General features: G+C 40.9%; 1 long non-coding RNA gene across 4 annotated transcripts; it reads left to right on the forward strand.

Annotated features, from left to right (window-relative positions):
- The first annotated feature begins 11816 nt into the window (after positions 1-11816).
- On the forward strand, positions 11817-15737 carry LOC119286389. 4 transcript variants are annotated; one of them, XR_005140414.1, is made up of 12 exons: positions 11817-12038; positions 12174-12353; positions 12507-12606; positions 12791-12946; positions 13144-13323; positions 13451-13558; positions 13694-13873; positions 14026-14125; positions 14310-14465; positions 14663-14994; positions 15207-15309; positions 15389-15737. It is a non-coding gene; the product is annotated as an uncharacterized LOC119286389 (long non-coding RNA). The 4 variants fall into 4 exon arrangements; XR_005140415.1 differs by having other exon boundaries at positions 15207-15272; XR_005140417.1 differs by having other exon boundaries at positions 14026-14115.
- The last annotated feature ends 12186 nt before the right edge of the window (positions 15738-27923 follow it).

The raw sequence follows: 27923 nt of genomic DNA on the forward strand, positions 1-27923 counted from the left end.
GTGGCAAAGCAGCAAGAACTTGCCCACATGCTTATGGGCGTCATCTGTGCTGAGGTTGCAGATTGTGACGTTGTAGATGGTTAGGTTCTGCTCATTTATTTGCACTGGCATCAATCTTTGATTGCCCAGTGGATGTAATTTCTTGTAATATATTCTGGATGTGCAACGTTATTCCCTGTATGTCGTACCTTTGCTCGTCGTAATGGGCTCAAATTATCTAATTTGGCCTAAAGACATGAACGAACTTTAGTGGGCCCATTAAGTTAATGGGCCGTTACTAGGCCGAAAGTTAATGGTCGGCCCTCTTACCTCCTGGGTCGTTAACATGCCGACATCGAAGCGGGCAACAGGTGGCCCCAATTTATTTCACGGGCCGTTAACAGGTCGTTACTAAATTTGGGCTACATATGGCCCAACTATACTGTAGGCCTTTAGCAGGCCGAAAGAGACAGCGGGCTTGTATTGGACCATGAAGAGCATGGGCCGCTAAGAGGCCGAAAGTCAGGTCGTATTGTAAACGGCCCAACTGTGTTGTGGGCCTTTAGCAGGCCGAAAGAGAAACCAGGCTGGTATTGGACCATGAAGGGCATGGGCCGTTAAGAGGCCAAAACTAAGGTCCGACTACAAATGGCCCAACTCATTTATGGTCCGTTAATAGGCCGAAAGGCACACAGGGCCGGGAATTGGCCCAACACTTAAATGGGTCGCTAAAAGGCCAAAACTCAGGTCCGACTACAATTGGCCCAACTGATTTATGGGCCGTCAACAGGCTGAAAGTGACACCGGGCCAGAAATTGGCCCAACACTTAAATGGGCCGCTAAAAGGCCGAAACTCAGGTCCGACTACAAATGGCCCATCAAATTTATGGGCCGTCAACAGTCTGAAAGACACACCGGGCCAGAAATTAGCCCAACATTTAAATGGGTCACTAAAAGGCCGAAAGATGTACATCTTGAAAATTGGCCCATCCATTAAATGGGCCGTTAACAGATCGAAATCTCATCAGGCCGATATTGAGCCCAAATATATAGCGGGCTGTTAACGGGCTCGAACTGACGATGGGCTGCAATGGTGTCAAATCTTTAATGGGCCGAATTGGCACATCTAGTATGGACCGTGGGCTTAAATGGACCTGACACAAGTAGGCCTTATATGGGCCGGCCTGCTAATTTTTACTGGGCCAGCCTTTTTCACCGGAATGGGCCACTTTTGGGCCGTGCCACGTGTCGACCTATCATAGGCGCCTCTTGTCCAATGAGTGGATGACATCTGTCCCAACGATGAGCCGACACGTGTTTCCTCTAGCCAATGATGATTTTAGACGTGGAAAATCCCCATTGGTCGGTGCTGCTAACGGGTTATCGGATCCAAAACCCGACCTGATAGCTTAACGGCGTTCCGGTACGGTGGATTCCACGTGTCGTTCACCCTTGACGAAAGCACTTCCGTGACACGCGATTTATCGTCATGGAAGTGGACACTTCCGTGATGATAATTTTGCTAATGTCACGGAACACTTCTATGACAGCACAGGTATGACTATCTTGATTCTGTCATAAATTTGTCATGGATGTACATGCATGACAAAAAATGCGACCTACTGTGACAAACATGTATCATCACGGAAGTGTATTTTTTGTAGTGTAAGGAAATATAAATAACAACTTTATTATTGCCTCTAGGGCATATTCCCTTCAGTCTCCAACTTGCACTAGAGTCAATAATCTAGATTACATTGTAATGATTCTAACACCCATGGAGTCTTGGTGCTGATCATGTTTTTCTCGTGAGAGAGGCTTAGTCAACGGGTCTGCAACATTCAGATCCGTATGTATCTTTCAAATCTCTATGTCTCCCTCCTTGACTTGATCGCAGATGGAATTGAAGCGTCTCTTAATGTGCTTGGTTCTCTTGTGAAATCTGGATTCCTTTGGCAAGGCAATTGCACGAGTATTGTCACAAAAGATTTTCATTGGACCCGATGCACTAGGTATGACACCTAGATCGGATATGAACTCCTTCTTCTAGACTCCTTCATTTGTTGCTTCCGAAGCAACTATGTACTCCGCTTCACATGTAGATCCCACCACGACGCTCTGCTTGGAACTGCACCAACTGACAGCTCCACCATTTAATAAAAACACGTATCTGGTTTGTGACTTAGAGTCATCCGGATCAGTGTCAAAGCTTGCATCGACGTAACCATTTATGACGAGCTCTTTGTCACCTCCATATACAAGAAACATATCCTTAGTCCTTTTCAGGTATTTCAGGATGTTCTTGACCATTGTCCAGTGATCCAATCCTAGATTACTTTGGTACCTCCCTACTAAACTAATAGCAAGGCACACATCAGGTCTGGTACACAGCATTGCATACATGATAGAACCTATGGCTGAAGCATAGGGAATGACTTTCATTTTCTCTCTCTCTTCTGCAGTGGTCGGGCATTGAGTCTGACTCAACTTCACACCTTGTAACACAGGAAAGAACCCTTTCTTTGCTTGATCCATTTTGAACTTCTTCAAAACTTTATCAAGGTATGTGCTTTGTGAAAGTCCAATTAAGCGTCTTGATCTATCTCTATAGATCTTGATGCCCAATATATAAGGATCTTCACCGAGGTCTTTCATTGAAAAATTCTTATTCAAGTATCTTTTTATGCTATTCAGAAATTTAGTATCATTTCCGATCAACAATATATCATCTACATATAATGTCAGAAATGCTACAAAGCTCCCACTCACTTTCTTGTAAATACATGCTTATCCAAAAGTCTGTATAAAACCATATGCTTTGATCACACTATCAAAGCGTATATTCCAACTCCTAGAGGCTTGCACCAGTCCATAAATGGATCACTGGAGCTTGCACACTTTGTTAGCACCTTTTGGATCGACAAAACCTTCTGGTTGCATCATATACAACTCTTCTTTAAGATATCCATTAAGGAATGCAGTTTTCACATCCATTTGCCAAATTTCATAATCATAAAATGCGGCAATTGCTAACATGATTCAGACGGACTTAAGCATCGCTACGGGTGAGAAGGTCTCATCGTAGTCAACTCCTTGAACTTGTCGAAAACCTTTCGCAACAAGTCGATCTTTGTAGACAGTAACATTACCGTCAACGTCAGTCTTCTTCTTGAAGATCCATTTATTCTCTATGGCCTGCCGATCATCGGGCAAGTCAACCAAAGTCCACACTTTGTTCTCATACATGGATCCCATCTCAGATTTCATGGCATCAAGCCATTTTGCAGAATCTGGGCTCATCATCGCTTCCTCATAGTTCATAGGTTCGTCATGGTCAAGTAACATGACCTCCAGAACAGGATTACCGTACCTCTCTGGTGCGGATCTTACTCTGGTTGACCTACGAGGTTCGGTAGTAACTTGATCAGAAGTTTCATGATCATCATTAGCTTCCTCACTTACTAGTGTAGGAATCACTGGAACTGATTTCAGTGATGAACTACTTTCCAATAAGGGAGCAGGTACAATTACCTCATCAAGTTCTACTTTCCTCCCACTCACTTCTTTTGAGAGAAACTCCTTCTCTAGAAAGGATCCATTCTTAGCAACGAATATCTTGCCTTCGGATCTGTGATAGAAGATGTACCCAACGGTCTCCTTTGGGTATCCTATGAAGACACATTTCTCCGATTTGGGTTCGAGCTTATCACGTTGAAGCTTTTTCACATAAGCATCACAGCCCCAAACTTTAAGAAACGACAACTTAGGTTTCTTGCCAAACCACGGTTCATAAGGTGTCGTCCCAACGGATTTAGATGGTGCCCTATTTAATGTGAATGCAGCCGTCTCTAAAGCATAACCCCAAAAAGATAGCGGTAAATCAGTAAGAGACATCATAGATCGCACCATATCTAGTAAAGTACAATTACGACATTCGGGCACACCATTACGCTGTGGTGTTCCAGGTGGCGTGAGTTGCGAAACTATTCTGCATTGTTTCAAATGAAGACCAAACTCGTAACTCAAATATTCTCCTCCACGATCAGATCATAGAAACTTTATTTTCTTGTTACGATGATTTTCCACTTCACTCTGAAATTCTTTGAACTTTTCAAATGTTTCAGACTTACATCTCATTAAGTAGATATACCCATATCTGCTCAAATCATTTGTGAAGGTGAGAAAATAATGATATCCGCCACGAGCCTCAATGTTCATTGGACCACATACATCAGTATGTATGATTTCCAATAACTCTGTTGCTCACTCCATTGTTCCGGAGAACGGAGTTTTAGTCATCTTGTCCATGAGGCATGGTTCGCAAGTACCAAGTGATCCATAATCAAGTGATTCCAGAAGTCCATCATAATGGAGTTTCTTCATGCGCTTTACACCAATATGACCCAAGCGGCAGCGCGACAAATAAGTTGCACTATCATTATCAACTCTGCATCTTTTGGCTTCAATACTATGAACATGTGTATCGCTACCATCAAGATTTAGTAAAAATAGACCACTCATCAAGGGTGCATGACCATAAAAGATATTACTCATATAAATAGAACAACCATTATTCTCTGATTTAAATGAATAACCATCTCGCATCAAACAAGATCCAGATATAATGTTCATGCTCAACGCTGGCACCAAATAACAATTATTTAGGTCTAAAACTAATCCCGAAGGTAGATGTAGAGGTAGCGTGCCGACGGCGATCACATCGACTTTGGAACCATTTCCCACGTGCATCGTCACCTCATCCTTAGCCAATCTTCGCTTAATCTGTAGCCCCTGTTTTGAGTTGCAAATATTAGCAACAGAACCAATATCAAATACCCAGGCGGTACTGCGAGCATTAGTAAGGTACACATCAATAACATGTATATCAAATATACCTTTCACTTTTCCATCCTTCTTCTTCGCCAAATACTTGGGGCAGTTCCGCTTCAAGTGACCAGTCCCTTTGTAGTAGAAGCACTCAGTCTTAGGCTTAGGTCCAGAGTTGGGTTTCTTCACTTGAGCATCCACTGGCTTGCTGTTCTTCTTGAAGTTCCCCTTCTTCCCTTTACCCTTTTTCTTGAAACTGGTGGTCTTGTTGACCATCAATACTTGATGCTCCTTCTTGATTTCTACCTCCGCAGCTTTTAGCGTTGCAAAGAGCTCAGGAATCGTCTTATCCATCCCTTGCATATTATAGTTCATCATGAAGCTCTTGTAGCTTGGTGGCAGTGATTGAAGAACTATGTCAATGACACTATTGATGACCCACAAGTATAGGGGGTCTATCGTAGTCCTTTCGATAAGTAAGAGTGTCGAACCCAACGAGGAGCAGGAGGAAATGATAAGCGGTTTTCAGCAAGGTATTCTCTGCAAGCATTGAAATTATAGGTAACAGATAGTTTTGTGATAAGATAATTTGTAACGAGCAACAAGTAACAAAAGTAAATAAAGTGTAGCAAGGTGGACTAATCCTTTTTGTATCAAAGGACAAGCCTGGACAAATTCTTATATAGAGAAAAGCGCTCCCGAGGACACATGGTAATTATCGTCAAGCTAGGTTTCATCACGATCATATGATTTGCGTTCGGTACTTTGATAATCTGATATGTGGGTGGACCGGTGCTTGGGTGTTGTCCTTACTTGGACAAGCACCCCACTTATGATTAACCTCTATTGCAAGCATCCGCAACTACAACAAAAGTATTAAGGTAAACCTAACCATAGCATGAAACATATGGGTCCAAATCAGCCCCTTACGAAGCAATGCATAAACTAGGGTTTAAGCTTCTGTCACTCTAGCAACCCATCATCTACTCATTACTTCCCCATGCCTTCCTCTAGGCCCAAATAATGGTGAAGTGTCATGTAGTCGACGTTCACATAACACCACTAGAGGAGAGACAAAATACATCTCATCAAAATATCGAACGAATACCAAATTCACATGACTACTAATAGCAAGACTTTGTCCTCAGGAACAAACGTAACTACTCACAAAGCATATTCATGTTCATAATCAGAGGGGTATTAATATGCATATAGGATCTGAACATATGATCTTCCACCAAATAAACCATCTAGCATCAACTACAAGGAGTAATCAACACTACTAGCAACCCACAGGTACCAATCCCAGACTTAGAGACAAGAATTGGATACAAGAGATGAACTAGGGTTTGAGAGGAGATGGTGCTGGTGAATATGTTGATGGAGATTGACCCCCTCCCGATGAGAGGATCATTGGTGATGACGATGGCGATGATTTCCCCCTCCCGGAGGGAAGTTTCCCGGGCAGAACACCTCCGCCAGAGCCCTAGATTGGTTCCGCCAAGGTTCCGCCTCGTGGCGGCGGAGTCTCGTCCCGAAAGCTTCCTTATGTTTTTTTTTCTCATCGAAAGACTCCATATAGCAGAAGATGGGCATCGGAGGGCCACCAGGAGGCCCACGAGGCGGGGGGCGCGCCCACGGGGGTAGGGGGCGCCCCCCCACCCTCGTGGCCAGGGTGTGGCCCCCCTCTAGAACTTCTTGCGCTTAGTATTTTTTATATATTATGAAAATGACTTCCGTGAAGTTTCAGGACTTTTGGAGTTGTGCAGAATAGGTCTCCAATATTTGCTCCTTTTCCAGCCTATAATCCCAGCTACCGGCATTCTCCCTCTGCATGTAAACCTTGTAAAATAAGAGAGAATAGGCATAAGTATTGTGACATAATGTGTAATAACATCCCATAATGCAATAAATATCGATATAAAAGCATGATGCAAAATTAACGTATCAACTCCCCCAAGCTTAGACCTCGCTTGTCCTCAAGCGAAAGCTGAAATCGAAAAATATGTCCACATGTTTAGAGATAGAGGTGTCGATAAAAATAAAATACAGACATGAGGGCATCATGATCATTCTTAGAACAACAACTTATATAATTCTTGTCATATGATCTCTTATGCTAGAGTAACAATTCAATCACAATTTCAAGTATGAATCATAAACTTCATTGAAAACTAACAAACTATAATCTCAGTCATTGGAGCAATTGCAATTTATCATAACATAGGAAAGAGTCGATATAAGAGCTTTTCAGCAATTCCACATACTCAACTATCATATAGTATTTCACAATGGCTAACACTCACGCAATACTTATGGGTATGGAGTTTTAATCGGACACAGAGAAAGATAGGGGCTTATAGTTTTGCCTCCCAATGTTTTACCTCAAGGGTAATGTCAACAATCATAGTTCATGAAACTCACATCCAATTAGCCATATATACCAGGATCTTTCCAACATGTTGTGCTTGCCAAAATATAAAATGTAAAAAGGAAGGGTGAAGATCACCATGACTCTTATGTAAGGTAGGAGATAAAAGTAAAAGATAGGCCCTTCACAGAGGGAAGCAGAGGTTGTCATGCGCTTTTATGGTTGGATGCACAAAATCTTAATGCGAAAGAACGTCACTTTATATTGCCACTTGTGATATGGACCTTTATTATGCAGTCCGTCTCTTTTATTTCTTCCGTATCACACGATCGTATAAAGCTTATTTTCTCCCACACTAATAAGTCATACATATTTAGAGGGCAATTTTTATTGCTTGCACCTATGACAACTTACTTGAGGGATCTTACTCAATCCATAGGTAGGTATGGTGGACTCTCATGGCAAAACTGGTTTAAAGGTGTTTGGAAGCACAAGTAGTATCTCTACTTGGTGCAAAGAATTTGGCTAGCCTGAGGGGGAAAGGCAAGCTCAATCATGTTGGATGATCCATGACAATATAATTTATCTCATATGTAAGAAAACATAACCCATTATGTTGTCTTCCTTGTCCAACGTCAACTGTTTAGCATGTCATATTTTAATGAGTGCTCACAATCATAAAAGATGTCCAAGATAGTGTATTTATATGTGAAGACCTCTCTTTCTTTATTACTTCCTATTAATTGCAACGATGCCCAAAACTATGTTTGTCAACTCTCAACAACTTTTATTCATCATACTCTTTCTATGTGAGCTCATTACTCTTCATAAGACCCATATGATCTCTTTTATTTTCTTTTTATTCTTTCTCTTTTCTTTTATTCACTCAAGATTATGGCAAAATAGTCAAGCCCTTGACTCAACACTAATATTTATTATATATAGCTCACGGACTCGATTGCATAGAAGGATCATAAAGCAAAACTCACAATTAGATCATACTAAAATTTTATGCTACTAGATCAAGATATTACCAAAAGGATCGAACTAAGAAAAACGCTAAAGATAGAAGTGATGGTGATACGATACCGGGGCACCTCCCCCAAGCTTGGCAGTTGCCAAGGGGAGTGCCCATACCAGATACTCAATTCTTCTTTGTTGGTAAAGAAGATGGTGGTGATGATGGATAGTCGCACATCGAGCGTAGGAGGTCTTCTAACTTGCGGATAATGCCCTTGAGTGTGATGATATGCTCCTTCAGCAAAATATTTTCACGCTTGTTTTGTATATGAGCTAACTCAATCATCTTGAAAGCTTCAATCTCAGTTGGGTAAGAAGATTGTGATCAAGTTGAAGGATGTCTTCTGTTGCCGGAACTTGGTCCTCCGTGGCCTTCTTGATCCCTTCATCCTTGTTGATCTCCATGGGTTCTTCTCTCTTCAGCTCTATCTTCATTAGCCAAGCATCGTTGCCCTCATTGTTGGAGGAGGAGGGAGATGACATGATGCTTGGATTTGACAACCTGACAGAAAACAACTCGAAACAAGAACATTGGACTTTTGCGTGATATAGTGGTCAAAACCTTCGAGAGATTATATAATGATTTTTTACCGACCAAAATACGAAACTTGCAAGAAAATGGAGTCCGAAGAGCACACAAGGTGCCCACGAGGCAGGGGGCGCGCCCAGGGGGTAGGGCGCGCCCTCCACCCTCGTGGAGCCCTCGTGTCCTTCCAGAACTGCTTCTTATTTTTCTATTTTTCTAAATATTCCAAAACGAAGAAAAATTGCCATTAGAACTATTTTGGAGTCGGTTTACTTACCGTACCACATACCTATTCCTTTTCGGAGTCTGAAATGTTCTGGAAAGTGTCCCTTATGTATTCCCCTGGGGTTACGGTTTCAATAACATTGGTTTCAACATTTATAGGATTACCTGAGATATAATGTTTGATTCTTTGACCGTTCACCACCTTCGGATTTGTGCCTTCAAAGTTGTTGATTTTTATGGCACCGGAACGATAGACCTCCTCGATAACGTAAGGACCTTCCCATCTAGAGAGAAGCTCTCCTGCAAAAAATCTTAAACGATAGTTGTATAGCAATACATAATCACCTACATTAAACTCACGCTTTTGTATTCTTTTGTCATGCCATCTTTTAACTTTTTCTTTAAACAATTTGGCATTCTCATAGGCTTGGGTTCTCCGTTCATCGAGTGAGCTAATGTCAAATAACCTTTTCTCACCGGCAAGTTTGAAATCATAATTGAGCTCTTTAATAGCCCAATAAGCCTTATGTTCTAGTTCGAGAGGTAAGTGACATGCTTTTCCATAAACCATTTTATACGGAGACATACCCATAGGATTTTTATATACAGTTATATAGGCCCATAATGCATCATCAAGTTTCTTGGACCAATTCTTTCTAGATCTATTACTCCCTCCATCACAGTTTGTTGGGCGCATCTTGAAAACCAGATTTTTTCACAATCCCACAGAAATAGGGCGCATCTCATTAACTATCCTATTAATTGGGGCGCATTAGGCTGCTTCCATTTCTCTTCCTCAACCGCATGCAAGTGTGAACATGAATGATTTGTGCAGCGCATGCAAGTGTGAACATGAGTGCAAGTGGGAATCAGTTTCTTTATTTGCTCGGCATGGCCTCCCGCATGCAAGTGTGAACATGAGTGCATGCAAGTGTGAACATGAGTGCATGTGAGGCCTCCTCTCCCTCTCTCTCTCCTTCGGCTCCTTTTTCATTTTGTGTTTGCATTCACAAGTGTAGGCAGCAGGGTACTATAAAACCCCATATGTTTGAGTCCATGTGGCACACAAACCCGAACCAATGGACTGCAAGGATGGCCTAGGCGTGGTGGAGGTTCCTGCCATGGAGGAGATGCAAGGCGTGGTGGAGGTTCCTGCCATGGAGGAGGTGCAAGGCGTGGTGGAGGTTCCTACCATGGAGGAGATGCAAGGCGTGGTGGAGGTTCCTGCCATGGAGGAGGTGCTAGGCGTGCTCGACGTTCATGTCGTGAAGGAGGTGGTGCAAGAGCAAGAGGTCGGAGGGCCGGTGCAAGAGCAAGAGGTGGTACGCAAAACCTACTCCAACCCGACCTCAACTTGTGAGGTGTGTATTCATCCGGCTTTGAGCCTCAAGTGTGGCATTCGCGGTGAGGCTTCCATATTCCTTTGCTTAGGATGTAGGCTCCCGGTACCAAAAGATTTGCGTTCTTGCGAGTCGTGTGGAAATCCTTGCCTCTGTGACAATTTTTGGTGCAAAGATTGTGCGACTACGGTGGCGATAAACAAAGATGGGGTATGCATAAGGTGACGTCGCAACCCATCTATCTATCTCGAGGACGAAAATAAAGCGCATAATGTGCCGGATAGTCAAGTTTAGATTCACCGGATGATGAAAATAAAGTGAGTTATAATGGTTTTATATGCTTCAAGTTTATAATATTACATGATCTTATGTAAGGAAGTGATGGAGGGAGTATTGCCATATGATCTTATGTAAGAAAGTGAGTATGAATATGGTTTTATATGATCTTATGTTTAATATGATCTTGTCATGTAATGTTATATGAAAATGGTTCGATGATAAGCATAAACTTTTTAGTTCAAAACAGTCCAGTACACACCACTCAAATGCACCCTCAAAAACCAAACACACAAGGAAGTAAGGTTAATGAAACTAATACTCGAATAGTAGCACCATCACATGAGGCAGTACAAAACAGGCCACAAAATATTTGATAAGGTTAATGAAACTAATACTCCAACAGTAGCACCATCACATGAGGCAGTACAAATCATGTTGAGTTCAAGAACTCAATTGCCTGCTCAACATATTCTCGATCAATCGTCAAACTAACCGGGAGAAGTCCTTTTCTCTCTAATGTTTTTTTCTTCAAGTGAGGAACTGCGTAGTGGATAGACCCCTTGTGCTTGATGATCTCTCTCATGCACGCTTGATGACTCAACCAGATCCTATTGAGCTTTTGATGTGGGTACTCAGCTAGGGATTGATTAACGTATGACACATAACAGCAAGAAAACTCAAATCAGTACATAAGCAAGTAGCTATGTATCACAAATAACATATAAATACTCAAATGGAACATTGCAAGACCTTTTGGACAATCTCAGCTAGGGTTTTGGGCATCTTTCTATGGAACATGGCTTGAATTGAGGCAAACCAACCAAGATCTAATATATTTGTGTCAGGAGAATTAGGTGGTTGGTATATCTATCTATACCTATACTAATTACAGACTCCCTAAAAATTACCACGTTAATTAGAATTTACAAGCCGTTAATCTGGTGGGACCGAATTATTACGGTTCAGATCCACCCATATAATTATGTCCAAAAAATATTGAACTGCAATTTTTTTCTCTATTCTCATTGTTAAATAAAGACCCCTAAAAATCTAATAAAGAAAAATTCGTACTAATCCTATATACGCCACGCCACCATCTCTTATTCTAATTTGTTTAGAGCTCTCTTATAATCTACTCCCTCCGTTCCAAAATAGATGACTCAACTTTGTACTAAAGTTAGTACAAAATTGAGGCATCTATTTCAGAACGGAGGGAACTATACACGGTCTCCTCCCACGGTCTACCCTCATACACGGGACTAGATCTTCCTCCTCTCCCCTCCCACGGTCTCCTCTTCTCCGTTATCTCTCTCTCGCCCCAACCCCAGATCGAAGAAAAATCCCTCCACAATCTTCCTTTGGATTATCTCTCTCCCCCAATTAAAAAACAAATGGATTATATCTCTCAAACGGAAGGCATGGATTCCATGGGCTCAAGGAGCTTTTTGCATCAATATAATTTTCCTCATGTGTATGATATTCGTTTTTGGTTTACTGTTGAATCAACTATGGCTTTTCCTTGGATTCAGATTATATTTTTACTCTATCGTGTCCTCTGATAGCGTTGTGCTCTCCACGGATTGGATCTGAATCATCTCACGTACAGGTTTTGGATGCCTCATGTTGATCAGATCGGAGGACACCAACTATACCCATACTCCACGATCTTTTCCTCTTGATTATCTCTCTTTCCCCCAATGTAAAACGAATGGATCAAATAGAAGACATGGATTCCGTGTGGTCAAGGAGCTTTATGCATCAAAATAATTTTCCTCATCTACATCAGGTTCGTACTTTCACACAGACTATTCTGAATTTCGTTTTTGCAGGTCTATGCTTGGATCAACCGTTGCTTTTCCTTTTGATTCAGATTCAATTTTTTTCCTATGTCCTCTCTTAGTTTGTTTCTCTTGATGTATTGGATCCTTTATCTTCTCAGGTACAATTTTGGATTCCACATGGAGATCATGTCGGGGCACACCAACTATACCCATCGTTACTGCTCAAGAATCTCCCACTCTGTACGAAGGTTGTCTCTGGTCAGTTGATGTCATTGTTCCATTGGTTTGTTACTCTTTTTTTCAGATTAAAGCATTGGATTTGTAGCTTCCCTTGGACTAAACAAGTACTAATCTTCAGAATTCTATGTTCTTTTACCTGCTAATCTTTTTGTACTCCTTTAACTTTCTTATATTCAAATCATACTTTCATTATTTCTTGCAGTATAAGTTCAAAATTATGGCATGAGACATGGGGATGCAATTAAACTCAATGGAGAAGGAAACCTGGAAAGGGATGAACAGAGTAATTAGTCTGTGTGATGCCATTAACCTTGACAATAATGAACTTATGGGACTTGGAATGATACTAGATGAAGAGGTCAGTTTATTGGTAAATTGTATGATCTGCAAATAGTACATGATACTATGAGTTATATAGTAGCTATTATAAATCTAGAGGTATCTTCTCAGTGCATTATATAACACTATATTGGCTTAGCTGCGTGTGTAACTGTGTGATGTTATTAATTCGTGCAAGTATCATTCAATCCAAAATTGGCTTGACCGCCGTTGCAGCTGGCCATCGTCGTGATGGTGGGTTCATAACGCTGCTGCTTCTTAGGTGGAACGTCGTCGCTTCACGGCTGGTCGAAATGCAGCGCCAATGCAAAGGCAGGTTTAGCCAGCCCTGAAGTTCTGCATCTATGCGTACATGTGATGGCTTTCTAGGGCGTCACGTACATATATGGTTTCCAGGTCAGAGTCTATTGTTTTGATTTTTTGTTTTTCCTTTTTATGTTTTCCCATTGTACTGATTTTGAGTTTATTTGATACGAATTATATGGTTAATTTAGGTGAACAAAATATTTTGTTTGGTTTTCAGGCAAGTCAATTCAGTTCGTTTTGAACAAATGGATTGTATCTCTCAAACGGAAGGCATGGATTCCATGGGCTCAAGGAGCTTTTTGCATCAATATAATTTTCCTCATGTGTATGAGATTCGTTTTTGGTTTACTGTTGAATCAACTGTGGCTTTTCCTTGGATTCAGATTATATTTTTACTCTATCGTGTCCTCTGATAGCGTTGTGCTCTCCACGGATTGGATCTGAATCATCTCACGTACAGGTTTTGGATGCCTCATGGAGATCAGATCGGAGGACACCAACTATACCCATACTCCACGATCTTTTCCTCTTGATTATCTCTCTTTCCCCCAATGTAAAATGAATGGATCAAATAGAAGACATGGATTCCGTGTGGTCGAGGAGCTTTATGCATCAAAATAATTTTCCTCATCTACATCAGGTTCGTACTTTCACACAGTCTATTCTGAATTTCGTTTTTGCAGGTCTATGCTTGGATCAACCGTTGCTTTTCCTTTTGATTCAGATTCAATTTTTTCCCATGTCCTCTCTTAGTTTGTTTCTCTTGATGTATTGGATCCTTTATCTTCTCAGGTACAATTTTGGATTCCACATGGAGATCATGTCGGGGCACACCAACTATACCCATTGTTACTGCTCAAGAATCTCCCACTATGTACGAAGGTTGTCTCTGGTCAGTTGATGTCATTGTTCCATTGGTTTGTTACTCTTTTTTTCAGATTAAAGCATTGGATTTGTAGCTTCCCTTGGACTAAACAAGTACTAATCTTCAGAATTCTGTGTTCTTTTACCTGCTAATCTTTTTGTACTCCTTTAACTTTGTTATATTCAAATCATACTTTCATTATTTCTTGCAGTATAAGTTCAAAATTATGGCGTGAGACATGGGGATGCAATTAAACTCAATGGAGAAGGAAACCTGGAAAGGGATGAACAGAGTAATTAGTCTGTGTGATGCCATTAACCTTGACAACAATGAACTTATGGGACTTGGAATGATACTAGATGAAGAGGTCAGTTTATTGGTAAATTTTATGATCTGCAAATAGTAGATGATACTATGAGTTATATGGTAGCTATTATAAATCTAGAGGTATCTTCTCAGTGCATTATATAACACTATATTGGCTTAGCTGCGTGTGTAACTGTATGATGTTATTAATTCGTGCAAGTATCATTCAATCCAAAATTGGCTTGACCGCCGTTGCAGTTGGCCACCGTCGTGATGGTGGGTTCATAACGCTGCTACTTCTTGGGTGGAACATCGTCGCTTCACGGCTGGTCGAAATACAGCGCCAATGCAAAGGCAGGTTTAGCCAGCCCTGAAGTTCTGCATCTATGCATACATGTGATGGCTTTCTAGGGCGTCACGTACATATATGGTTTCTAGATCAGAGTCTATTGTTTTGATTTTTTTGTTTTTCCTTTTTATGTTTTCCCATTGTACTGATTTTGAGTTTATTTGATACGAATTATATGGTTAATTTAGGTGAACAGAATATTTTGTTTGGTTTTCAGGCAAGTCAATTCAGTTCGTTTTGAGTAAGTCTTCAACACTGACTGTTTCGCATTTTCTACTTATATGTGGATTGTGTTTCTCACATTCGGTGCTATGTTTGAATCTTTCATAATTTTGTGTTTCTTTAAGAGTTCCAACAGATTCATTTTTTGTTTCACGTTCTAACCGTCAATGTGCACTTGATTTTTGCTCTCCAGGGTTATAATTTGAATTATGTTGTTCTCCATGTTTCCAGTTATTTCTTTGAAGGGAGGTCAATCGATTGGTGAGGTCATCAACGGCTGTCTATGGTTGTCTCTAGGTATCAAAAATTATTTCTCGGGCTATTGTGGACACAGGTTATTGTCTGCAACTACTCATGTTACAGGCAATGCTGCCAGAAAATGTTCTAATGTCATGGACACTGTTCACATGCAGCTGTAGAATTTATGTCTAAGGACCTTATCCACACAAGGATACTATTGAACCTTCTTTGACAGTTGGAGACTGAGATCGAGCAGAAGTATGGCAACCATGTCGTGTGGAAAAGGGCCCATGAACTAGCATGTCATCATGTCACCGTGTCAGACAATACATTGCGTAATGCATGAGAGGCTCATATTAAGCTTGGCCATCTTCTCTTGATTTTTTTTCAATCAGATTGTCGTACTAGGGAATTTGCACTGCTTACAAGTAAGGATCGGCCTTCACCTCACTCTATGCATTGTAACATTGTTATTTAATTTAGGTTAAAGTTATGATAAATGCATGCCTGATTTAGAGATGAGATGACTACTTTAAGTTCGGTTCAAGATTTAACAACAGTCAGATTATTAGCCCATTATTCCGTACATATGCAAAACTAAGAAAATTTATTCATTGTAGTCAACATCAATACACCTGCCGTACCCCCAAGTGGATGCAATCGGATTTGGGCGTACCAACTTTAAGTGTAAATCCAACATACAATAAAAAAAATTAAGCGTGTAAATGATGAGAATTAATCTCAAACAGAAAAGCATAGTTGCGCCTTTTTTTTTCTCTTCTCCGTTTGATTTTGTTCTGGAAGTGATTAAATTTTAGTGAGGTAGAGTCTGTCTATCCGAATATGAATTCCTGGAGGTAATGGATCCCAAATTAAATATGGTGTAATAATCGGTGTATCTTTGTATTAGAAGTTCCACAGTTTTTGGTAGTAATATGCATGTTAATTTGTAGTAACTACATGTATAGGGTGGCAAATAGTGGATATGAGGAGTGCATGGTCAGAAAATAATGCTTTCTTTAAATATTGTATTATTATTTCTATAAATATCACATTGTTTCAAAATTCAATCTCGGTACATATAAAATTATTTCTATGAAATATTTACCTAAATTGACCTGAATTCAAGAAAGAGATGACCACATTTACTTTTGTCAACATGTTAATAAATATATTAATCATTTTAATTTTAGTAAATTACTAATATGATCAAAGTCGGCATGTTTATAACAATTCAGAACCAAAGGGATGCACAAAAGTGCAACCATCAAAGCATGTACAGAAGCTCAATGACATGGCTATTTCCTCTATGCATGATTTTATAGTTTGCGTTATATGTGTTCGAGATTAGGCCTTTGTATTGTCTATGAAAGGAGTAACAAGGTAGGTTGATAATATAAAAAAATGTTATCTGAGATGTATTTGTCGATATCTATTCCTTTTTGCAAAATAAAATGTAAAACTTTTTTGTTGTTTATGATTCTGTGAGACTCTCTCATTATCTATCTATAGTGAATTTCTTATTCTCTAGAAACTGATTTGAATAGATGAAAGGTGAATGGACGTTAAGAAAAAAAAGTACTTTAATATTGTTAAGGCATTATATACCATGATAGGAAGTCATAATTTGTTTATTTTCTTATCTAATAAATAGAAGAAAAAAAGTATATGCTGCATTTCATATGTTATCTTATATACATTTTCATTTAAGTACAAAAAGACATGGATATTAAACCCAATGGTAAAATTGCATCCCATATTTTATTATATAGGTCAAGTTGAAGTAGTAGCTTACCAACTAGCCCGTGTGAATGCACAGGTTGGCGACTAGTCATCTTAATATCCCAACCACCCCTAGCAGCTTCCTGCAAAAAAAGTGGATCATCTGGTTTTATATGAGTCCTAGCATTGTCCTGCTGTACGTAGATGGTGTTCCATCTATCGCTCTCAGGCCACTTTTCCTTTATAGCCGGCAGTACATATTTCACTAAGTATTCCTGACTTTTCTCCCTGTCCACTGTATGGCAAGGCTTCAGCTCCCATGTCCCTCTCAACCTATGGATATAGAAATAAAGTAAATAATGTGCACATAAAAATTTAGCAGAAAGTAGGAGTAGTAACAAGAACAAACCCCAATCTGTGTAAGCCCAAACCCCAATCTTTTTTGCTTGCACCCACTCTCTGTAAGCCCAAACCCCAATCTTGCCATTAAAAACACAATTGCCTTGAGCATCATACCTTGGTCTAGCCATTGCGGACAAGAACATAATTTTTTGAATGTGGTTTTTATGTTTACATTCCCGGTGTGGTGCATTCTCTCTATGGCTCATATACATGTTCTGGGTCTTCCGCGTGCGATAAAACCATTTCTCATCTATATGAACCACATCCATATCAGCCCTAAATGTGGGTTTGATACCGCTTAGGGATGTTAGGCTACATGGCTCAAGATGCTTAAGAGCATACTCCACACGAGCCCTTTGATTTTCATCAGTCAAGGCAGGCTTCAATTCACTCGTTATTCGTCTAATTTCCTTCATCTTCAACCTACAAGAAAATATAACAACCTATATATCAATGACATACACATTTGACATGTAGAAAATTGACATATATCAATGTATAACGCTCACCTTCGCCAAACAGTGGAAGTTGACACGTTCATATGTCCAGCAACTTGTTCTAATGTTGTTCTCTCTCCGGGTGGGATGGCCTCCAATGCATCTATGTTGAAATTAATCTTCTTCCTTCCTGATTTGAGCTTCCGAATGTTTTTGACCCCAGTAATGCCACCGCCTCTTTTAGCCTCCTGCCATACCCTTTCCACTATCCTCCTAGGACAAATACAAACTACCGCAACAGCTTTAGAAACTCCATGCTTCAACCTTTTACTCGTACCATTATGGGCAATGATCTCAGCATATATGTGACGCTTGTCATCGGTACTGTACTGTCTTCTTGTCTCCTTGTTCGACATAACATCTAGATGCATTCGAGAAATAATTAGACAAACAAAAAATATGGAATATTAGTGAAAGACAAATATGTTCTAAATGTGCTTACTCAAATCGATAGGTTGTCTTTGGGTTTGAGCAGCCTCTTGACTAGGAGGGTATTCGTCGGCATGGGAAAAATTTGGGTTGTATCCAGTACCTCGGTAGCCAATGGTACCCTCATTTCCACCAATACCTTGTAGTAACAGGAAAGGAAACATATTAATCATGAGATTTTAGTTGATAATGTACATGAAAATTACTGTCTATGATTACAAGGCTGAACCTGTTGTGTTCTCTCCATTCATCATGTTGAGTTCTAGACTGAAGCTAGTTCCTTGGATCATGCACACGTGACAAGAGAACACATATTACTACCAAACCAGAAGCATGATCTTGATTCAAGGGCAAACCACAAAAATTGCATGATCTACGAGACTAGAGGGTTTAGGGTTTACCTTCTGTGCTTCCACCATGGGAGGATCCTTCTCTGCTCCGATTGCCACCGGCGCCGCTACTGAACGTGAAGCCCAGGGACTCGCTGCCGCCGCCGCCAAACGATATCCCGCCGCCACCGCCAAACGAGATCGCGCCGCTGCCATTGATGAGGTTAAACCCCACGAACGTAGAACTGCCGATCCCTTCGTTGCCTGTACCGGCCTCGCCGACGGAGGCACTCCGGTTCGAGGAACCAGCCTCGTTAGGTGCCAGAGGGCGAGATGGGCGTGCGAGGCCAACGCGCCGTCGAGGCAAAGTAGTCGGAGGAGGAAGATGCTCGAAACCAGCCGTGCCGATGGAGAAGGAAGGAACACCCGCGCGTCCGGTGAGACCAAGAGGAGGAAGTCCTCCGGGCGGCGGTGCTCTGGGCTGGAAAGCGACCCTAGAAAGCCCACGGAGGCCAAGAGGAGGAGGCCGGCGATCTGCTGCACCTTGTTGCAGCGGCGCCATTGGAGAGAGGAGAGAAGATGAGCGCTGTCTGTTCGTGTCCCTCCTTCACCGCAGCTACTTATAGAGCGGAACACCGGCGGGTACATCGGCGGGAGCTATTTCAACTCCGAAAATTTCGTTTTAGATTTGGCAGCGGAGATCGGCGGGAGATTTTGATCGCCAAAAAGGAAACTGCGCGGGGGAGAAAGGAAAGTGCGTGGGGAGAAAGGAAGGCGCGGGAGGAAGGAAAGTGCGTGGGGAGAAAGGAAGGCACGGGAGGAAGAAGGAAACTCGCTAAAATCTCGCTCTAAATCGTCTCCACCAATGCATGCGATCGGCTCCTTCTTTTACTGGGCGGGGAGGTTACAAAGTGTTGGTTTAACGATTTATTAGGCGCATCTCCTTCAATTGAGCAGCTCCAACGCCTCCTTAATTCCTGCCAATCACACCTCACCTTGGGCCCAGAGATACGCGAGATGCGCCCAACAAATTGTGATGGAGGGAGTAACAGTCTTTTACAAAATTAATTTGAGTTCTCTATTACTCAATTCTACTTGAGCACTAGACTGTGAGTGATAAGGAGATGCAATTCTATGATTAACATCATACTTAGCAGGCATTTTACGGAAAGCACCATGAATAAAATGTGAACCACCATCAGTCATTAAATATCTAGGGACTCCAAACCTCGGAAAAATAACTTCTTTAAGCATCTTAATAGAGGTGTTATGATCAGCACTACTAGTTGGAATAGCTTCTACCCACTTAGTAACGTAATCAACAACAACTAAAATATGTGTATATCCATTAGAGGCAGGAAAAGGTCCCATATAATCAAAGCCCCAAACATCAAATGGTTCAGTAACAAGTGAATAATTCATAGGCATTTCTTGACGTCTACTAATATTACCAATTCTTTGACATTCATCACAAGATAAGACAAACTTATGGGTATCCTTGAAGAGAGTAGGCCAATAAAAAACCGGATTGCAATACCTTATGTGCAGTTCTATCTCCAGCGTGGTGTCCTCCATAAGCTTCGGAGTGACACTTGCGTAGGATCTGTTCCTATTCATGCTCAGGTACACAACGTCTAATAACACCATCTACTCCTTCTTTATAAAGATGTGGATCATCCCAGAAGTAATGTCTTAAATCATAGAAAAACTTTTTCTTTTGCTGGTATGTGAAACTAGGTGGTATAAATTTAGCAACAATATAATTAGCATAATCAGCATACCATGGAGCAGTATGAGAAGCATTTATGACATTTAATTGTTCATCAAGAAAGCTATCATCAATAGGTAGTGGGTCATCAAGAACATTTTCTAACCTAGACAAGTTGGCAACGGGGTTCTCAGCTCCCTTTCTATCAATAATATGCAAATCAAATTCTTTTAGCAAGAGAACCCATCTAATAAGTCTAGGTTTAGCATCTTTCTTTTTCATAAGATATTTAATAGCAGCATGATCCATGTGAATAGTTACTTTAGAATCAACAATATAAGGTCTGAACTTATCACAAGCAAATACAACTGCTAAAAATTCTTTTTCAGTAGTGGCATAATTTCTTTGAGCATTGTCTAGAGTTTCACTAGCATATTGAATAACATTTAATTTCTTATCAACTCTTTGCCCTAGAACAACACCTACAGCATAATCACTAGCATCACACATAATTTTAAAAGGTAAATTCCAATCAGGTGGCTGAACAATAGGTGCAGAGATTAATGCTTTTTTAAGTATTTCAAAGGCTTCTACACAATCATCATCAAAGACGAATGGTATATCTTTTTGTAATAAATTAGTCAGAGGCCGAGAAATTTTTGAGAAGTCCTTAATGAACCTCCTATAAAAACCGGCATGACCAAGGAAACTTCGTATACCTTTGATGTCCTTGGGACACGGCATCTTTTCAATAGCATCAACCTTGGCTTTATCAACTTCAATGCCTCTTTCAGAAACTTTGTGCCCCAAAACAATACCTTCATTAACCATAAAGTGGCACTTTTCCCAATTCAAACAAGATTAGTTTCTTCACATCTCTGCAAAAGTCGATCAAGGTTGCTCAAGCAATCATCAAAAGAAGATCCATAGACAGAGAAGTCGTCCATGAAAACCTCAAAAATCTTTTCACAAAAGTCAGAGAATATAGCCATCATGCATCTTTGAAAGGTAGCAGGTGCATTACATAAACCAAAAGGCATACGTCTATAAGCAAAAGTACCAAAAGGGCAAGTAAAAGTGGTCTTAGATTGATCATCAGCTGACACAGGTATTTGGGAGAAACCAGAATAACCATCTAGGAAGCAAAAATGTGTATGTTTGGATAATCTTTCTAGCATTTGATCAATAAAAGGTAAGGGGTAATGATCTTTTTTAGTGGCCTTATTTAATTTGTGGAAATCAATTACCATCCTATAACCTGTAATAATTCTTTGCGGAATCAATTCATCTTTATCATTAGGAATGACAGTAATACCTCCCTTCTTAGGAACACAATGGACAGGATTTACCCACTGACTATCAGCAACGGGATAAATTATACATGCCTCAAGGAGCTTTAGTATTTCTTTTCTTACCACTTCTTTCATCTTAGGATTCAGCCGTCGTTGGTGATCAATAACTGGTTTGGCATCTTTTTCCAAATTTATTTTGTGTTGACATAGAGTGAGACTAATGCCCTTAAGATCATCAAGAGTATATTCAATAGCTGCATGGTGCTTCTTCAGAGTTTTCAATAATTTTTCTTCCTCCTTCTCTGAAAGGTTAGCACTAATAATAACAGGATATATCTTCTTTTCATCAAGATAAGCATATTTAAGAGTATCAGGCAATGGTTTAAGCTCAGACACGGGATCACCCTTGGGTGGAGGAGGATCCCCTAAGATTTCAACAGGCAAGTTGTGTTTCAGAATAGGTCCCTGTTTAAAGAACACTTCATCTATTTCCCTTCTTTCTTTCATTCATATACATATCATTTTCATGGTCTAGTGAATATTGTTCTAAAGGATCACTAGGAGGTATGGCAATAGAAGCAAGACCAATAATTTCATATTTACTAGGCAATTCTTCTTCACGGTGTTGTCTACGAAATTTAGAAAAGTTGAACTCATGAGACATATCACCTAAACCAATAGTAAAAACATCATTTTTATAGTCTATCCTAGCATTAACAGTGTTTAAGAAGGGTCTACCAAATATAATGGGACAAAAGCTATCTTGTGGGGAACCAAGAACAAGAAAATCAGCAGGATATTTAGTTTTCCCACACAAGACTTCAACATCTCTAACAATTCCCATTGGTGAAATAGTATCTCTATTGGCAAGTTTAATGGTGACAACAAATTCTTCTAACTCAACAGGTGCAATATCATGCATAATTTCTTTGTATAAGTCAATAGGTATTGCACTAGCACTAGCACCCATATCACACAAGCCATGATAACAATGATCTCCTATTTTAACAGAAATAACAGGCATGCCTACCGCAGGTCTATGTTTATCTTTAGCACAAGGTTTAGCAATTCTAGCAGTTTCATCACAGAAATAAATAACATGCCCATCAATATTATCAGCCAAGAGATCCTTAACAATAGCAATATTAGGTTCAAAATTAACTTGCTCAGGAGGTGTATAGGTTCTAATATTGCTTTTACGAACTACAGTTGAAGCTTTAGCACGATCTTTTATCCTAACAGGAAAAGGTGGTTTCTCAACATAAGCAGTAGGAATAACAGGATCATTATAAGTGACAGTCTTTTCTTCAACTTTAATAGGTGCAGCTACTTTTACTTCAATGGGAGGATGATATTTAAACCACTTCTCCTTAGGGAGATCAACATGAGTAGCAAAAGATTCACATAAAGAAGCCACTATCTCAGAGTCAAGTCCATATTTAGTGCTAAATTTACGGAAAACATCGGTATCCATAATTTTTTTTAACACAATCAAACTTAGGTGTCATACCTGACTCCTTACCTTCGTCGAGATCCCAATCTTTAGAGTTGCGTTTAATTCTTTCCAATAAATCCCATTTGAATTCAATAGTCTTCATCATAAAAGAGCCAGCACAAGAAGTATCGAGCATGGTGCGGTTGTTATCAGAAAGCCGAGCATAAAAAATTTGAATAATCATTTCTCTTGAGAGCTCATGATTGGGGCATGAATATAACATTGACTTAAGCCTCCCCCAAGCTTGAGCGATGCTTTCTCCTTCGCGAGGACAAAAATTATATATATAATTACGATCACGATGAACAAGATGCATAGGATAAAACTTCTGATGAAATTCCAATTTTAATCGTTTGTAGTTCCATGATCTCATATCATCACATAGCCTATACCATGTCAATGTGTCTCCCTCCAAAGATAAAGGGAATACCTTCTTCTTGATAACATCATCGGGCATACCTGCAAGCTTAAATAATCCACAAACTTCATCCACATATATTAGGTGCTCATCAGGATGTAATGTTCCATCTCCTACAAAAGGATTAGCTAGCAATTTTTCTATCATACCCGAAGGAATTTCAAAGCAGACATTTTCATTTTCAGTAGGTTCAGTAGGTTGAGGAGCAACTCTTTACTCTACTGGTCGGGGTGAAGATACCCCGAACAAGCCCCTCAGAGGATTACTTTCCATAGTAACAAGTGACAGTAAATTTCAGCACACTATATAAATTTTTCCTTACCAAATTCCACCTACCAAAGGCGCTTCACTCCCCGGCAACGGCGCCAGAAAAGAGTCTTGATGACCCACAAGTATAGGGGATCTATCATAGTCCTTTCGATAAGTAAGAGTGTTGAACCCAACGAGGAGCACAAGGAAATGATAAGCGGTTTTCAGCAAGGTATTCTCTGCAAGCACTGAAATTATAAGGAACAAATAGTTTTGTGATAAGATAATTTGTAATGAGCAACAAGTAACAAAAGTAAATAAAGTGCAGCAAGGTGGCCCAATCCTTTTTGTAGCAAATGACAAGCCTGGACAAATTCTTATATATAGAAAAGCGCTCCCGAGGACACATAGGAATTATTGTCAAGCTAGGTTTCATCGCGATCATCTGATTCGCGTTCGGTACTTTGATAATCTGATATGTGGGTGGACCGGTGCTTGGGTGCTGTCCTTACTTGGACAAGCATCCCACTTATGATTAACCTCTATTGCAAGCATCCGCAACTACAACAAAAGTATTAAGGTAAATCTAACCATAGCATGAAACATATGGGTCCAAATCAGCCCCTTACGAAGCAACGCATAAACTAGGGTTTAAGCTTCTGTCACTCTAGCAACCCATCATCTACTTATTACTTCCCAATGCCTTACTCTAGGCCCAAATAATGGTGAAGTTTCATGTAGTCGACGTTCACATAACACCACTAGAGGAGAGACAACATACATCTCATCAAAATATCGAACGAATACCAAATTCACATGACTACTAATAGCAAGACTTCTCCCATGTCCTCAGGAACAAATGTAACTACTCAGAAAGCATATTCATGTTCATAATCAGAGGAGTATTAATATGCATATAGGATCTGAACATATGATCTTCCACCAAATAAACCAACTAGCATCAACTACAAGGAGTAATCAACACTACTAGCAACCCACAGGTACCAATCCCAGACTTAGAGACAAGAATTGGATACAAGAGATGAACTAGGGTTTGAGAGGAGATGGTGCTGGTGAAGATGTTGATGGAGATTGACCCCCTCCCGATGAGAGGATCGTTGGTGATGATGATGGCGATGATTTCTCCATCCCAGAGGGAAGTTTCCCCGGCAGAACAGCTCCGCCAGAGCCCTAGATTAGTCCCGCCAAGGTTCCGCCTCGTGGCAGCGGAGTCTCGTCTCGAAAACTTGCTTATGATTTTTTTCTCATCGAAAGACTCCATATAGCAGAAGATGGGCATCGGAGGGCCACCAGGGGGCCCACGAGGCAGGGGGCGCGCCCAGGGGGTAGGGCGCGCCCCCACCCTCGTGGCCAGGGTGTGGCCCCCCTCTAGAACTTCTTGCGCTCAGCATTTTATATATATATATATATATATATATATATATATATATATATATATATATATTTTCTGAAAATGACTTTCGTTAAGTTTCTGGACTTTTGGAGATGTGCAGAATAGGTCTCTAATATTTGCTCCTTTTCCAGCCCAGAATCCCAGCTGCCGGCATTCTCCCTTTTTATGTAATCCTTGTAAAATAAGAGAGAATAGGCATAAGTATTGTGACATAATGTGTAATAACAGCCCATAATGCAATAAATATCGATATAAAAGCGTGATGCAAAATGGACGTATCAACTATCATCAGGAAGATTAACTCCCAGCCGAGTCAAGTGGTTGTGGTACCCAGACATTCTGACTATATGTTCACTGATAGAACTATTCTCCTCCATTTTGCAGTTGTAGAACTTATTGGAGCCTTCATATCTCTCAACCCGGGCATTTGCTTCAAATATTAACTTCAACTCCTGGAACATCTCATATGCTCCATGACGTTCAAAACGTCATTGAAGTCCCGGTTCTAAGCCGTAAAGCATGGCACACTGAACTATCGAGTAGTCATCAGCTTTGCTCTACCAGGTGTTCACAACATCTGGCGTTGCTCCTGCAGCAGGTTTGTCACCTAGCGGTGCTTCCAGAACGTAATTCTTCTGTGGAGCAATGAGGATAATCCTCAAGTTATGGACCCCGTCCGTGTAGTTGCTACCATCATCTTTCAACTTAGCTTTCTCTAGAAACGCATTAAAATTCAACGGAACAACAGCACGGGCCATCTATCTACAATAACATAGACATGCAAAATACTATCAGGTACTAAGTTCATGATAAATTAAAGTTCAATTAATCAAATTACTTAAGAACTCCCACTTAGATAGGCATCTCTCTAATCATCTAAGTGATCACGTGATCCATATCAACTAAACCATGTTCGATCATCACGTGAGATGGAGTATTTTTCAATGGTGAACATCACTATGTTGATCATATCTACTATATGGTTCACGCTCGACCTTTCGGTCTCAGTGTTTCGAGGCCATATCTGCATATGCTAGGCTCGTCAAGTTTAACCTAAGTATTCTGCATGTGCAAAACTGCCTTGCACCCATTGTATGTGAACGTTGAGCTTATCACACCCGATCATCACGTGGTGTCTCGGCACGACGGACTGTAGCAACGGTGCATACTCAGGGAGAACACTTGTATACCTTGAAATTTAGTGGGAGGTCATCTTATAATGCTACCGCCGAACTAAGAAAAATAAGATTCATAAAGGATAAACATCACATGCAATCAATATAAGTGATATGATATGGCCATCATCATCTTGTGACTTTGATCTGCATCTCCAAAGCACCGTCATGATCACCATCGTCACCGGCTTGACACCTTGATCTCCATCAAATCATCGTTGTCGTCTCGCCAACTATTGCTTCTACGACTATCGCTACCGCTTAGTGATAAAGCAAAGCAATTACATGGCGATTGCATTTAATACAACAAAGCGACAACCTTATGGCTCCTGCCAGTTGCCGATAACTGTGTTACAAAACATAATCATCTCATACAATAAAATTTAGCACATGTCTTGACCATATCACATCAACATGCCCTGCAAAAACAAGTTATACGTCCTCTATTTTGTTGTTGCAAGTTTTACGTGGCTGCTATGGCCTGAGAAAGAACCGTTCTTACCTACGCATCAAAAAGCACAACACGGTATAGTGATTGCCTTTTGATCTTCAGAAAGAACCCTGTTCATTGAATCCGATTCAACTAAAGTTGAAGAAACTGACACCCACCAGCCACCTGTGTGGGAAGCACGTCGGTAGAACCAGTCTCGCGTAAGCGTACGCGTAATGTCGGTCTGGGCCGCTTCATCCAACAATACCACTGAATTAAGAAACAACTAGTGACGGCAAGCAATATGTATATACCCACGCCCACAACTCCTTTGTGTTCTACTCGTGCATATAACATCTACGCATACACCTGGCTCTGATGCTACTGTGGGGAATACAGTAATTTCAAAAAAAATCTTACGCACACGCAAGATCTAACATGGTGATGCATAGCAACGAGAGGGGAAGAGTGTTGTCCACGTACCCTCGTAGACCGTAAGCGGAAGCGTTATGACAACGTGGTTGATGTAGTCGAACGTCTTCACGATCAGACCGATCCTAGCACCGAAAGTACGACACCTCCACGATCTGCACATGTTCAGCTTGGTGACGTCCCGCGAACTCTAGATCCAGCTGAGTGTCCCACGAACTCTAGGTCCAACTACGGCGTGATGACGGTGATGATGAAGCTATCGGAGCAGGGCTTCGCCTAAGCACCACTATGATATGACTGGGGTAGATTATGGTGGAGGGGGCACCGCACACGGCTATGACAATGATCAATTTATGTGTCTATGGGGTGCCCCCTCCCCCGTATATAAAGGAGTGGAGGAGGGGGAGGGCCGGCCCTCTATGGCGCGCCCTAGGGGAGTCCTACTCCCACTGGGAGTAGGATTCCCCCCCTTTCCAAGTAGGAGTAGGAGAGGAAGGAAGGAGGAGAGAGGGAGGAAGGAAAGGGGGGCCGCCCCCCCTCCCAATTTGGATTGGGCTTAGGGGGCCGCCCCCTCTTAGGTCGCCTCCTCCTCTCTCCCACTAAGGCCCAATAAGGCCCATACACTCCCCGGGGGGTTCCCGTAACCTCTCGGTACTCCGGTAAATGCCCGAACTCACCCGGAACCATTCCGAAATCCAAAGATAGTCATCCAATAT

This window comes from Triticum dicoccoides, chromosome 4A (assembly GCF_002162155.2).
Source record: "Triticum dicoccoides isolate Atlit2015 ecotype Zavitan chromosome 4A, WEW_v2.0, whole genome shotgun sequence".
NCBI classification, from domain to species: domain Eukaryota; kingdom Viridiplantae; phylum Streptophyta; class Magnoliopsida; order Poales; family Poaceae; genus Triticum; species Triticum dicoccoides.